This window comes from Chiloscyllium plagiosum, chromosome 41, assembly GCF_004010195.1.
Source record: "Chiloscyllium plagiosum isolate BGI_BamShark_2017 chromosome 41, ASM401019v2, whole genome shotgun sequence".
Taxonomy (NCBI): Eukaryota; Metazoa; Chordata; class Chondrichthyes; order Orectolobiformes; family Hemiscylliidae; genus Chiloscyllium; species Chiloscyllium plagiosum.
This window is the reverse complement of record NC_057750.1, coordinates 6359143-6374864: the sequence shown is the minus strand read 5'-3', so window position 1 is coordinate 6374864 and position 15722 is coordinate 6359143.

Here is a 15722-nt window from a genome sequence, read left to right as displayed (position 1 = left end):
TTGCCCTTTTATCATTGAATGGCTTTAGTGTTGCCTTTGGGGGGGGGGGGGGGGAGAGTAACTGCACAAAGGCTGATGTCCAGTCACCAAAACCCCTTTATTTACACACGATCAGTCCTTGTCTTTAGTGCTGCCTCACACAGAGTCAGGCAGCAGAGGGTCTCTGACCCTCCTGTTTCTATCTGTCAGCCAGGGCTCCCTGATGGGACCAGGTTCACAGCCCCAATCAGGGAACTCAGACTCTGTGAAGTCCAGCTACCTGACCCCATTCCAATCGCGACCAGTTTTCAGTGAGACAGAACTGGCTTCTTGTTCAGTATTCCAGTGGGGAGGATATTATTAAACTGGAGAGAATTCCGAAAAGATTTACCACAATGAACGGAGGGTTTGCGATATTAAAAAAAATGTCTGGGAATTTTGTTTTTTCCCTGGAACATCGGAGGCTGAGTGGTGACCTTATAGAGGTTTATAAAATAATGAAGGGCATGGAGAGGGTAAATAGACAAGGTATTTTCCCCCTTGGAGTCTAAAACTGGGTGGCATGTTTTTAAGTGGAGAAAGATTTTTAAAGGAGGCAATTTTGTTTTAACTCGGAGAGTGGTTCGTGTGTGTAATGACCTTCCGGAGGAAGTGGTGGATGCGGGGACGGTTACAATGTTTTTGGATAGTTTCATGAATAAGAATTGTTTGGAGGGATATGGGCCAAGCACAGGCAGGTGGGGCTAGTCTAGTTTGTGATTATGGCCGGTATGGACTGGTCGGGCCGAAGGGTCTGTGTCGGTGCAGTATGCAGTGAGCTTGTGTCCAGTTTGAATCGGCCTGTGGTGAATCAGACAATCACTGTGCTGGCGAGTTTACAAATCCAACCGGTCATTCCTGTGCTGTTCGGCCCATTGAGTCTGCACTAACCCTCCATGGAGCATCCCACCCCATCCCTGTAACCCCGCATTTCCCCATGGCTAACCCACACATCTCTGGACAATCTAGCATCGCCAATCCACCCTAACCTGGGCATCTTTGGACTGTGGGAGGGAACCGGAGCACCCGGAGGAAACCCACGCAGACACGGGGAGAACATGCAAACTCCACACAGTCAGTCGCCCGAGGCAGGAATTGAACCCGGGTCTCTGCCGCTGTGAGGCAGCAGTGCTAACCACTGAGCCACTGTGCTGCCCCAGTTCTCAATTCTATCTGGAGGGTGTCATTTCACTGTCAGCATGTGACTGACGTACTTGAGGTATCTTCAAGTAGCTCCTTTGTATACAGCTGTAGGGTCGCCTATAGACTCTATGGGGCTGCAAGATGGCTCAGTGGTTAGTGCTACTGCTTCATAGCGCTAGGGACCCAGGTTCAATTCCAGCCTCGGGTGACTGCGTGGAGTTTGCACATTCTCCCCGTGTCTGCGTGGGTTTCCTTCGGGTGCTCCAGTTTCCTCCCACGGTCCTAAGATGTGCAGGTCAGGGTGGATTGGCCGTGGGAAATCGTTTCGGGATGTGTAGGTTAGGTGCATTAGTCAGAGGGAAATGTTGTGTAATGGGTTTGGGTGGGATGCTCTTCGGAGGGTGGGTGTGGACTTGTTTCCTCCTGTCGGCATTCTATCATCCTAACCCAATGGACTAGAGCACTGCAATTCCAGAATAAGAGACACAAAACACATTCTGCCCGGATCGGCTGTAGAATGGAGAGCTAACCCTTAAATGTGCCATATCGCTGGAGAGTTGCAGGTCACTGAAGTCATTGAGTGCAGGCAAAACCCCCAGAAAGATATGTTTCCAAATCTCGGATTCTCTCCACCTGTCCATAGATTCTGTACAGTGTGGAAACAGGCCCTTCAGCTCAACGAGTCCACACCGACCCTCCGAAGAGTAACCCACCCAGAGCCATTCCCTTACCATATATTTATCCCTGACTAATGCACCTAACACTATGGGGTAATTTCCCATGGCCAATCCATCCTAACCTGCACACCTTTGGACTGTGGGAGGAAACCGGAGCACCCGGAGGAAACTCACGCAGGCAGTCACCCAAGGCAGGAATCGAACCCGGTTTCCTGGTGCTGTGAGCCAACAGTGTTAGCCACTGTGCCGCCCATCTTGAGGTGGATGAGAGGGAGGGGAGACCAACTCAGTGTCAGGCTGAAAGAGCGGGATGCAGGACCTGGCAAAGACTAGAGGTAAATCCACAGGATTAATCGGTTCACAGGATGGTAGCAGTGAGAAAATACTGGAAAGCAGAGGATACGGTTAGAGTTCAAGGAGAGTTTTCAAGGGATCTCACCGCCCCATGCCAACGATTGTGCGATTGTACAATCAGAATCTGGCACCAACAAGGAGCACTCGGCCCTTCTAGTCTGCTACCCCATTCATTAAGATGGCAGCTGATCTGATTTGAACCTCAGCTTTACATTGCTGCACACCCCCTCCTGATACTCCTTCACCCCCTCGGTCATCGGGAATCGATCTCCCTCTGCCTTAAACACATTTAAAGATTCTGCACGTTTATGTTTTCACCTGCAGCTCCCATCACTCCCTAAAAATCAAAAGTAATACCTTTACATTTCTGATTGGGTTTTGGGTTCCCCTGACGCTGCCCCTTGAGGAAGGGAATTCCAAAGACTCAACCCTTAGAAATAAAACGTTCCCTCATGTCTGTTTTAAATGGGCGCCCCTTATTTTTAAACAGCGGGCCCTTGTTGTAGATTGTCCCACAAGAGAAACCATCCTTTCTACACCCACCCGGTCAGGTTCCCCCCTCAGGATCTTCAATGTTTCGATTCAGTCCCCTCCACCTCTTCCAAACTCCAGGGGTCAGCTGTGATGGTTTCTTCTATGTGGCACGGTGGCACAGTGGTTAGCACTGCTGCCTCACAGCGCCAGAGATCCGGGTTCAATTCCCTCCTCCGGCAACTGTCTGTGTGGAGTTTGCACATTCTCCCTGTGTCTGCGTGGGTTTCCTCCGGGTGCTCCGGTTTCCTCCCACAGTCCAAAAATGTGCAGGTCAGGTGAATTGGCCATGCTAAATTGCCCGTAGTGTTAGGTGAACAGGTAAATGTAGGGGAATGGGAATGGGTATGGGTGGGTTGCTCTTCAGAGGGTCTGTGTGGACTTGTTAGGCCAAAGGGCCTGTTTCCACACTGTAAGGAATCTAATCTTCCAATAGGTCTCCGCGTCTCTGGGAGAGTTCACCACAGCCTCATGCTGATTAATGTGTAAACTCCTCCAGAGCTGTGGAAATGCCAGCCTGGGATGTGCAACCATCTGTCTCCCCTGAATGATATCCAGACTCTAGTTTGAAAACTGCCACTCTCTTCCAGCTTTACTTGCCAGTACCCACCCATCACATCAATTGGCGTAAATATCTTTGTCGTGGCAAGAGCTCAACACCATCCAGGACAAAGCAGCCCCCGCTTGATTGGCACCACATCCACCCCCCCGACGCTCAGTAGCAGCAGTGAGCACCATTTACAAGACGCACTGCAGCAACTCACCAAAGATCTTCAGACAGCACCTTCCAAACCCACAGCCGCTTCCAACTGGAAGGACAAGAGCAGCAGATACATTGGAAAACCACCCCCTTGCAAGCTCCCCTCCACTCACCATCCTGACTCGGAAATATATCGCTGTTCCTTCACTGTCGCTGGGTCAAAATCCTGGAATTCCCTCCCTAAGGGCATTGTGGGTCTACAGGCTGCAGCGGTTCACCCCCACTTTCTCAAGTGGCAACTAGGGACGGGGCAATAAATGCTGGGCCCAGCCAGAGACACCCACACTCCATGAGTGAATTTTAAAAAAAAAAGAGTTGTGACAAAATATCTTCCGTGGTTGCATGGGGCAGTGAGATTTCTTCAGAACATTGAGACCCTTGGGATCTCTATATACTCCATCCTGTGTGTTGTTTTCCCTGTTGCTATGTTACTGATCCAGTCCGTGAGCATTGCCACTTGGCTGATTAATTTCCACCCCTTTGCCAGCTCCTCTATCTCAATCTTTCGTGAGAGCTGCTGGAATTTTCTTCCGCAGATACTGAGTTGGCCCCCACTCTCTCATCCACCTCAACGTGGTACTCACCAGGAAGAGTCCAAAACTTGCAAACACATCTTTGTGTTCTGCAGGGATTTGTTTGCTGGGGACCTGCGAAAGGTCTGGCGTGTTTAGGAGGTATCTGTCCTTGCTCCAGTGGAGCTCAGTGGATTTTGTTTCATATTTAGAGTCGTAGAGATGTACAGACTCTTCAGCCCAACTCGTCCATGCCAACCAGACACCCCAACAGGGCAGCATGGTGGCTCCGTGGTTAGCACAACTGCCTCACAGCGCCAAGGACCCGGGTTTGATCCCACTCTCGGATGACTGTCTGTGTGGAGTTTGCATGTTCTCCATGTGTCTGTGTGGGATTCCTCCGGGTGCTCCGGTTTCCTCCCTCCTCCAAAGATGAGCAGGTTTGGTGAATTGGCCGTGTTAAATTGCGCAATAGTGTTAAGTGCATTGGGTCTGGGTGGGTTACTCTTTGGAGGGTCAGTGTGGACCTGTTGGGCCAAAGGGCCTGTTTCCATACTGTAGGGAATCTAATCGATCTAGTCCCACCTGTCAGCACCTGGGATTCCTCCGGGTGCTCCGGTTTCCTCCCACAGTCCAAAGATGAGCAGGTTTGGTGAATTGGCCGTGCTAAATTGCGCAATAGTGTTAGGTGCATTGGGTCTGGGTGGGTTACTCTTTGGAGGGTCAGTATGGACTTGTTGGGCCAAAGGGCCTGTTTCCATACTGTAGGGAATCTAATCGATCTAGTCCCACCTGTCAGCACCTGGGCCCATAAAATCATGAGGGGCATGGATAGGGTGAATAAACAAGGTCTTTTCTCTGGGGTGGGGGAGTCCAGAACTAGAGGGCATAGGTTTAAGGTGAGAGGGGAAAGATTTAAAAAGGACCTAAGGGGCAACATTATCACGCAGAGGGCGGTACGTGTATGGAATGAGCTGCCAAAGGAAGTGGTGGAGGCACTGGTGGTATCTGTCCTTGCTCTAGCAGAGCTCAGTGGACTTTGTTTCATATTTAGAGTCATAGAGATGTAGACCCTTCAGTCCAACCCGTCCATGCCGACCAGATATTCCAACCCAATCTAGTCCCATTTGCCAGCCCTTGGCCCATATCCCTCCAAACCCTTCCTATTCATATACCCATCCAGATGCCTCTTAAATGTTGTAATTGTACCTCCCCCATCCCAAGGAAAAGATCTTGTCTATTTACCCTATCCATGCCCCTCATGATTTTATAAACCGCTATAAGATCACCCCTCAGCCTACAACACTCTTCTGATCTATGTGATAATGCCAAATTGCCCGGTGCTGCATTTTGGGAAAGCAAATCAGAACAGGATTTATGAACTTAATGGTAAGGTCCTAGGTCTTTTCCCTGGGGTGGGGGAGACCAGAACTAGAGGGCATAGGTTTAGGGTGAGAGGGAAAGATATAAAAGAGACATAGGGGCATTTTTTCACACAGAGGGTGGTGCATGTATGGAATGAGCTACCACAGGAAGTGGTGGAGGCTGGTAAAATTACAGCATTTAATAGGCATCTGGATGGGTATATGAATAGGAAGGGTTTAGAGGGATATGGGCCAGTGGCTGGCAAATGGGACTAGATTGGGTTGGGATATCTGAGTGGCATGGATGAGTTGAACCAAAGGATCTGTTTCCGTGCTGTACATCTCTATGACTCTATGCTGTGCCCTACTGAGTGATACATCCCTTGGTAGTTGTTGTTATGCTTAGTACATGTGTGAACAGTGATTTGGCTTCTTTCAGTTAGAGCACAGCTTTCCTGATATGCTACCTTTTTCCTTTGTGTTACGTCCTCCACAATATTCACATCATGTCTAGGACCTTGATTCTGTCGTTGTCTTTCTGCAAATATTTCTTCCCTTTCCCCAGTCTGTAATTGTCATTGAGCCTGGAATGTGTCCCAGTGTAATTTGAAGTCCCATAAATGTGCTGTGGTTGGTAGAGGGTAATTTCAGAGCCTCTGCATGCATTAGTAGCTTTTTTTGAGAGTAACATTCTCCTCTCTGAGCAGATATGCTCTCACAACAGGATCTTTGACACCCAAGACAATCCTGTCTTGATGAACTTCATCTTTTAGTTGGTTCAAACTCTCAAGATTAAGCTGGATGTGTCAGTATTGTAACTGATTCCTCTATTTCCCATCAGTTCTGATGTTGAACACATACCATTCCTAAATGACATTAACACGCGAGTCAAAGTGTGCTGTAAAGTCTTCATTGAGATCAATACAACCTGCAGCAGTCTCTCCCCAGCTCTGATTGGGATGCCCTGCCTATTTGTGCAGGATTTTTAATTAATACTGTAGCTATTTCAGAGTTTTCACACTGGGAGCAAAGCCACTTCTGTTGCTGTCTCGCATCTCCTTTCATTTCCACCTCATCAGAGTGTGAACAAAATGCAGAGCCATTCTGACTCACCCCAGCATTCAAAATTGCTGACTTTCCTCTTCATTACTTCCTTGCTGCTGCTTTCAGTGGTAATCTTAAAGCTCTGCAAACCATTGCCCCCCCCCCCCCCCCCCACCACCATCATCAAATGTTTGCATCTGTATATCCCTGAAAGTATGGTTCAAACCTGACTACCACAGACTGCACCTGCACTGCCAACAGAGAGAGGGTTCACATGATCATGGCACACTGTGTCATACAGAGAAGGTACTCCTGCAGTTCTCCAATCAGTATGTGTCTGTTTGTCTCGCTGTGTCTGTCTTTCACCCCCTCCCCCCACATCCCCATCCATCTATCTTTTTTGTGTCTTTATCACTCTCTATCTGTCTCCCTCAGACATCTGTCTCTCTCACTGTCTATCTGTCTCTTTCACTGACATCTCTCTTGCTGTCTGTGTCTATCTATCTCTCTCTTTCGCTGTCTGTCTCTCGCTGTCTCTCACTCTCTCGCTGTCTCTCACTCTCTCGCTGTCTCTCTCGCTGTCTGTCATTCTCTCTCTCTCTCTCTCACACTCTCTGTCCCTTTCTTGTCTTCCCTTCACGCTGTAAATTAATCTCCGACAATCAGTGGACGATGAGAGTGTGTGCCTCGGTGAGGAGGTGTGGGGTTTGGGTTTGGGTGGGGACAGCTGGTGGTGTTTGTCATTGACGATTCCTCACACCCAGAGAAGGTCCTGAGCTGGGACGGTGAGCGCTGGGGACGGAGGTCACCCTCTGGACAGAATCTCCGCGAGAAATGGACACAAAACAACATTCCCCTTCCTAACGTTGTTCGGGAAAAGGGTCATCTTCCCACGCTTATCCACCTCCTGTAGGGAATCTCGACACAGTAACAGAGCCACAGTCAAATCTCTGAGTGACAACAATATGCAACGGAGATGGGACCAGATACCTGACCGCAATCCGAGCTCTCAAAATTCCCAAGACGTGGAAGTCAATTCACCTTTGATTTGGTCAAACCTTTTCCAGTGACTAATGGGTTTGACTGGTGCCTGGTCTCCTGAGGGTTAACGCTGACCAAAGGGAAAACTCGGCTTCCAACTGTATCCTGCTGAATCTCCCCCCGGGAAAAGGCGATGGCCAGGATCAGATACTGTCCCTCCCTTGGGGCTACTGAGGCTTTTGTGGGTGACGGGATCTTCCTATGCGCTGCCTCTCCCCTTCGTAAAAGGATGGGCAGAGGGGATCGCTGGGTAGGTCGATGCTGCTATCGGGACCCACTGCGGTTTCATCCTGACTGGGGTCAACAGCTGCCCAGGAGTCAACATCACCAGAACACAGGGAGCTTTACTCTGTGTCTAACCCCGTGCTGTCCCTGTACTGGGAGTGTTTGATGGGGACAGTGTAGAGGGAGCTTTACTCTGTATCTAACCCCGTGCTGTCCCTGTCCTGACAGTGTTTGATGGGGGCAGTGTAGAGGGAGCTTTACTCTGTATCTAACCCTGTGCTGTCCCTGTCCTGGGGGTGTTTGATGGGGACAGTGTAGAGGGAGCTTTACTTTGTGTCTAACCCCGTGCTGTCCCTGTCCTGGGGGTGTTTGATGGGGAACAACGTAGAGGGAGCTTTACTCTGTATCTAACCCCGTGCTGTCCCTGTCCTGGGGGTGTTTGATAGGGACGGTGTAGAGGGAGCTTTACTCTGTATCTAACCCCGTGCTGTCCCTGTCCTGGGAGTGTTTGATGGGGACGGTGTAGAGGGAGCTTTACTCTGTATCTAACCCCGTGCTGTCCCTGTCCTGGGGGTGTTTGATAGGGACGGTGTAGAGGGAGCTTTACTCTGTATCTAACCCCGTGCTGTCCCTGTCCTGGGAGTGTTTGATGGGGGGACTGTGTAGAGGGAGCTTTACTCTGTATCTAACCCCGTGCTGTTCCTGTCCTGGGAGTGTTTGATGGGGACAGTGTAGAGGGAGCTTTACTCTGTATCTAACCCTGTGCTGTCCCTGTCCTGGGAGTGTTTGATGGGAACAGTGTAGGGGGAGCTTTACTCTGTATCTAACCCCGTGCTGTCCCTGTCGTGGGGGTGTTTGATGGGGACAGTGTAGAGGGAGCTTTACTCTGTATCTAACTCCGTGCTGTCCCTGTCCTGGGGGTGTTTGATGACATTGGTCCCTTGTAGTTGATGCTGTCCCTTCATTGCCAACACATCCAGCCTTAATGAGTGCGAGGGAAGAGGTTGACAGTTCTCACAATGGTCTCTCACTTGGTAACATGGCCCCGCCCTGTCATAGGCTACACCAGCCTCTCTCTGTCAGGAAGCTAAGGCCCTCCGTTATAATGTGGCTCAGTCAGTGTCACTGCCATCTTGGTAAGGTCTTCCCAGAGAGCGGGATTGTGTGATAGTCTGTTCATGAGTCTACCTCAGTATTGAGTCATGTGTTCCGAGTTGTATCTCACTGATGGGCGTGTGTTCACGAGTGGACCTCACTGATGGGCGTGTGTTCACGAGTGGACCTCACTGATGGGCGTGTGTTCACGAGCAGGTCTCACTGATGGGCGTGTGTGTTCACAAGTGGACCTCACTGGGTGTGTGTTCACGAGTGGATCTCACTGGGTGTGTGTGTTCACGAGTGGACTTCACTGATGGGCGCGAGTGTTCACGAGTGGACCTCACTGCTGGGCGTGTGTTCACAAGGAGGCCTCATTTTTGGGCCTGTGTTCACAAGGAGACCTCACTGATGGGCATGTTATGGGTTAGTCAGCTGTGTTGGACAGAAGCTGGTGTGAAGTGCTGTCCCCCTGGAAGCTCAGTATGAGGCCACCTGAGTGTATCTGAGTTCTGTTTCAGAATTGCTTCGGCCTGAGTTCTGGTTGTGATCTCTGATGCACGAACTCCGCCTCGACCCCTCCACCCCCCGAATGCAGGAAACTGGGTTCATCTCTATCCTTCCGTGTTCAGTCGCCCTGTTAGCCTGAACCGCAATCCGTAACAATCTGCGATGTATCACCTTCTCCTGGATCTCCCAACCATTCCCACCTCGCCCGAGGGTTTCTGAGGCTGTTGGGTGTTGGCTCCATTGCTCAGCGTGTCATCAAGGGCCCAGTATCCATGGCGACGGAGCCCGGTTTGCTTCTGTCCAACTCACGTCACTCTCCAACAGAAAGGAATCGCGGATGGTGAGATTAACCTGGGACCTTTCCAGGCCTGGGGTCAAGGAGCAAGGGTTACCTTTTTTTAAACTGTAACTGTGACCTCTGACCTTTGGTAGCCATACTGACTGGTGAGGGGGGGGGGACGAGATTAAGTGTTACCCCCATCCTTCCCCCTCTACCTCTTCCCCCTCCCGCCAAAAACAGCAACGCTACCCATGCTGAGACTGGACTATTGAACTTGGAAGGGCATCGCAGCAGGCAGCTGAGTGAAGGGGCGGTCCAAGCGAAGCGGGCAAGGGTAGTTGGGGTCCAGGTTTTCCCTCACTTTATCATACACGCAATCCCCAGCAAAGCCTCGACCAGCCCTCCTGTTCCACTCCCCACCCAACCCCAGTACCTGAGACTTAGCTCCGTACTGGTCGGGTGTTCTGAATCCCGGGATGGCAAGACCGATGCAAAAAGAGAGAGTGGATTGGCCACATCCTTCACTGAGCGTTGGGAGCAGGGTGTTTGAGACGCATCGTGAAAGGGCACCTGAGGAGACCATTCTGAGTCCTGGGATAGCAGGACTGCTGTTTGGAGACAGAGAGAGACTGAGTCGGCTAGGACTCTCCTCACTGGGAGTTAGAAGAATGGGAGGGGGAGGGGAGCCTCCCAGAAACTGATAAAATCCGAACAGGGATTGGACAGGGTAAAAGGGCGTTCCCGATGACTGGGGAGTCCAGAACCGGGGGGGGGGGGGGGGGGGGTTGACGGTTTGAGGATACGGGATAGGACTGAGATGAGGAAGAACATCTTCACCCTGAGAGTGGAGGTGCCTGTGAGGCCACGACGTTGATATAGTTCTCAGGGCTAAAGAGAATGGGGCGAGACGCAGGAACAGGGAACTGAATTGGACAGTCGTATAGAACGACGGGGCAGGGCCGAATGGCCCACTCCCGGCTCCTGGCTGACCGCGGTGAGGGAAAGGCTCCATCCTAAACCAGCTCACTATGGCACAGCATCCTCTCGGTGACGCCGGGTGCATCTGAGTGACCGAATCTGGTGCAAGGTCATTCCTGGAGGTCTCATCGCCTGATGTCCATCCTTACCCAGACGCCCGACTCCTGGCGTTTTGTTTGGCGAGTGACTCCGCCTTCCTGCCCTAACCCTCTGCCCCCACCCCCTCCAGTCAGTGTTTCTTATCCACTTCCCACAGCGTCCTGGAAACTTTAATCTCAAATTGCCTGAGGCTTCTGGACAATCCTGGTTGGGTTTGGCGAACCCGTTACAGACGCTGACCTGCCCTTTACCTTTCCGCCTCACAGTCACTGTCTTCAATGCATCAGATTGGGAGCCCAGCCTCCCCTTCCTCCCCTACACTCACCCCCTTCCTCGCCCTCGAGAACGAGAATCAGGTATTGCTCGGACATTATCCCCATCCCCCACCTTGTTCCTGGGTCGTGACCCTGACTGGGAATCCGATTTGGACGGTGATGCTGAACTGTATAAATAACTCCTGTACAAAACACGCCACACGGTAAAAACCCCCCTTGCTTGTAACTATTATTCTGTAGAAAACACTGGTTGACTTCCCAGAGTTTTTAAAAAAGTGTTAAGTTATTAGATCTCCAAGGCTCTAGATATGAACATGGGTTGTATGTATATAAATGAGTACTTGAAGTTAACTCTGTGTGTGCGTGTTTTGTTAAATTCTCTGATGTGGAGGAGCTGGGCTGTGCAAAGTTAAGACTCACACAACGCCAGGTTATAGTCCAACAGGTTTAATTGGAAGCACTAGCTTTCGGAGCGCAGCTATCTAATGAAGGAGCAGTGTTCCGAAAGCTAGTGCTTCCAAATAAATCTGTTGGACTATAACCTGGCGTTGTGTGATTTTTAACTTTGTTAAGCTCTGGTTGTTGGGGGAAGGCAGAGACATCCAGCACGGATTCTGATCCAACACTAAGCTCCTCTGTCAATCTTCATGACCGTCACACTCCCCTCTCACCTCCAAGACCACCCCCTGACTTTGAGCGTGGCCAATGTCAATTATAGAGAAGCAATTCCACGTGGAGAGTTCCTGCCACTGACCCAGCTCCTGGGAGAAAGTGACCACTACGGATGTTGGCGATTGGAGCCGAGAGGAGTGTGGTCCTGGGAAAGCACAGCCGGTCAGGCAGCATCCGAGGAGCAGGAGAATCGACGTTTCAGGATGAAGGGCTTATGTTCGAAACGTTGACTCTCCTGCTCCTCGGATGCTGCCTGATTCACTGTGCTTTTCCAGCACCACGCTCTTCAACTCTGACCCAGCTCCCAGAGTGAGCTGAACCCCTTGACCCTCTTGTTTATTTTCTGATAGTCCTTTTCTCAAAGTAAAAGAGAAATCAGTAACACACAGGCTGTAACCAGCCAGTGAAACAACAGTTCCCTGATGAGAGCTGAATTACACCTGGAACACATTGACTGTGTAAATCAGGCAGTTTAGAAATCTGTCCTCAATTGAAAAGGAATCCCAGTTAACAAACCAACTATATAATTCAGCCAGTTCAGGAATCAAGTTCCCCACATAAAAAAGAAACCAACAGCATCAGTCCACACTGGATGTGGGCAGCCGGGTCAGAGTCAATGACACACAGGGAGAGTCCCTGACACTGACCCAGCTCCCTCAGAGCCAGAACTCAGAGTGAGCAGAATCTCTGACACCCCCTTTTATCTTGTTCTGTTTAATTTTTCTTGGATCACACAGCACTGCCCTCTGAGAAGGGCCCTGCTTGTCACTGGCCACGCGGGTGTTTCCTCTCTTCCTGGTGGTGGAATATAAATAAAGATTTACACCCTTGTTGTTCTTCACTGTGTCCGACACCTGCACACACACGACATGGGGGCTGGGGAAAAATAAACACTACCCCTGTCAGGTGGTAGTGTGGGGAAAAAATGGAAAAAGACACTGTCTAACTGCGGTAGTGCTTATTTTTCCCCAGCCCCCATGGTGTGTGTGTGCAGGTGTGAGACACAGTGAGAGACACAAGGTGCACGAATCTTTATTCAAATTACACTCCTGTTTCTTTTTCTTTCTTTTTTTTTTCTTTTACTGCCCTTCACATCAAAGGGCAGTGCTGTGTGATCAAAACAGTGAAGGGGGAGATCTCCTGTTTATCTTTTTTACAAAAGTGCAGACAATACAGACCCAGCAAGCCCCCGCCCCTCCCACCTTCCGACCACTCTAAGGCAGCCCGCCCCTACCCACCTAATGTCCCATTTATTTTCTTTCAGTGACAAACACTGCCCTTTCTCCTGGTTTTTTATTTTATCTTTTACACTACCACCTAAGTGCGGTAGTGCTTATTTTATCCCCAGCACCCATGGTGTGTGTGCGCAGGTGTGAGACACAGTGAGAGACACAAGGTGCACGAATCTTTATTCAAATTACACTCCTGTTTCTTATCTGTCAGCCAGGGCGCCCTGATTGGACCAGGTTAACAGCCCCGATCAGGGAACTCATATTCTCTGAGGTTCTGCCTGGCTCTGCTCCGATCCAACAACACGTTTTGGTTTTATTGGGCTATTTGTTTCCTGGGGATGTGGGCATCATCACCAATTCCAGCCTTTGTTGCCTCTCTCTCGTTGCCCCCCTCGAACTGAGTGTCTCACTCGGCCGTTTCAGAGGGCATTGAAGAGTCACCCATATCGATGTGGGTCTGGAGTCACGTGTAGGGCCAGAGCGGGTAAGGACGGCCGATTTCAAGGTCTTTCAATGTTTTTGTCGCTGGATTATTAAATCCAGAAATCGATGTTCTGAGGAGCTGAGTTCAAATCCCACCACGGGAGATGGTGGAATTTGGATTAAATAAAGTAATCTGGAATTAAGAGTCTAAACTATTGTCAGGAAAAGCCCATCTGATTCTCTAATGTCCTTTAGGGAAGGAAACTGCCATCCTTACCTGGTCTGGGCCTACACCTAACTCTAGACCTACAACACTGGGGTTGACTCTTAACTATCCTCTGGGGCAATTAGGGATGGGCAATAAATGCTGATCCAGCCAGTGACACCCACATTCCATGAACGTATAAAAAAGATTTTCCTCCCGTAAAGGATATTAGCGAAGCAGATGGCTTTTGTGGTAATCATTGTTGGAACAGTTTTGGGCCCCTTAACTAAGGACAGATGAGATTAGATTCCCTAAGGTATGGAAACAGGCCCTTCAGCCCACACTGACCCTCTGAAGAATAACCCACCCAGACCCATTCCCCTATATTTACCCCTGACTAATGCACCTAACACTATGGGCAAATTAGCACAGCCAATTCACCTGACCTGCACATCTTTGGACTGTGGGAGGAAACCGGAGCACCCGGAGGAAACCCACGCAGACATGGGGAGAGAACATGCAAACTCCACACAGTCACCCGAGGTGGGAATTGAACCCACGTCCCTGGCACTGTGATGCAGCAGTGTTAACCACTGAGCCACTGTGCCACCCCGAATAGAGAGGCATCAGAGACAGTCCAGAGAAGGTTCACTCAGCTGAACCTGGAGATGCAGGGACTATCTTGGAAGGAGAGGTTGAGTCTATTGGGCCTGTACTTGTTGGAGTTTAGGAGAATGAGATGTACTTAATGAAATGTCTAAGATTCTGAGGGGGCTTGACAGGGGGAGATGTGGAGAGGGTGTTTCCCCTTGTGTGGGAGAGTCTAGGCCCAGAGGGACACCATCTCAGAGTAAGGGGTCACCCATTGAAGACAGAGACGGGGAGGAATATCTTCTCCCCGAGAGGAGTCAATCTTTGCAAGTCTTTAAGGCTGCTGAAGCTGGGACATTAAGAATGTTCAAGGCTGGGTGAGAGTTTTAATGAGGAAGGGAACCGAGGGTTACGTGGGAAAAGGCAGGAAAATGGAGTTGAGGATTACCATGATCTCATTGAATGGCTGAACAGACTTGATGGGCCGAATGGTCTACTTCTGCTCCTCCGGCCTACTTTGGCAGCTCAGTGGTGAGCACTGCTGCCTCACAGCAACAGGGACCTGGATTCGATTCCACCCTCGGGCGACTGTCTGTGTGGAGTTTACACGTTCTCCCCGTGTCTGTGTGGGTTTCCTCCCACAGTCCAAAGACATGCAGGTCAGGGTGGATTAGCCGTGGGAAATTGTCCCCATAGTGTTCAGGAATGTGCAGGTTGGGTGCATTAGTCAGGGGTGAGTGTAGAGTAATTAGGTAAGGGGACTGGGTCAGTGTGGACTTGTTGGGCCGAAGGGCCTGTTTCCATGCAGTAGGGATTCTCCCTCTCCAGATCCACGGTTGCCAACGGCTAGTGGATTGTTTTTTAAGACCCTGAAAATAGCTCAGAAGCTGGCTGCTGCTGTGACCAGCTTCAGGATGTCGGTTTATTCGTGTGAGACCCACTGGGCTCTGCCCTGGTGGGGAATTGGGAGTTCCTGTTTCTCTGTGTTAAGCCAGGCCTTTGGGTGATTACCACCTAACCTCACCCTTGGGGGGGTTGTGCTCACACCGCTGTTCATTACCCGAAGATCGAAATGGACAGACAGTCAGGAAACACGCTCTCTTTCCAAACGTTAAAAATCAGGGGGAAGGGCGCCACTATGAGTGTTGAGGACTGGTGTCTGGTAAAGAGACAGTTTTCAAATCTCGAAAAATGGTGAGAATTCTGGTCTCAAATAACAGCTGTCATGGAGATGTACAGCACAGAAACAGACCCTTTGGTCCAACTCGTCCATACCGACCAGACATCCCAACCCAATCTGGTCCCATTTGCCAGCATTTGGACCATATCCCTACAAAACCTTCCTATCCATGTACCCATCCAGATGCCTCTTAAATGTTGTAATTGGATAGATGTGTAACTGTACCTGCATCCATCACTTCCTCTGGAAGTTCATCTCTAACTCATGCCAATTCTCACTTACCCAGCATCCCCCATACTCACTGACCTTTGCACTCCCCAGTTGTCCTGACCCCGTAAGTTCTCGTACCTATTTTGTGAATTCCCTAATCTCCATCAGACAGGGTTGAGAAAAGATTCACCAGGATGTTGCTGGAAATGGAGGGTGCAACTTATAAGGAGGGGGCTGTTTTCCCTGGAGCGCGGAGGCTGAGGGGTGACCTGATAGAGGTTTATAAAATCATAGGGGTGTGGA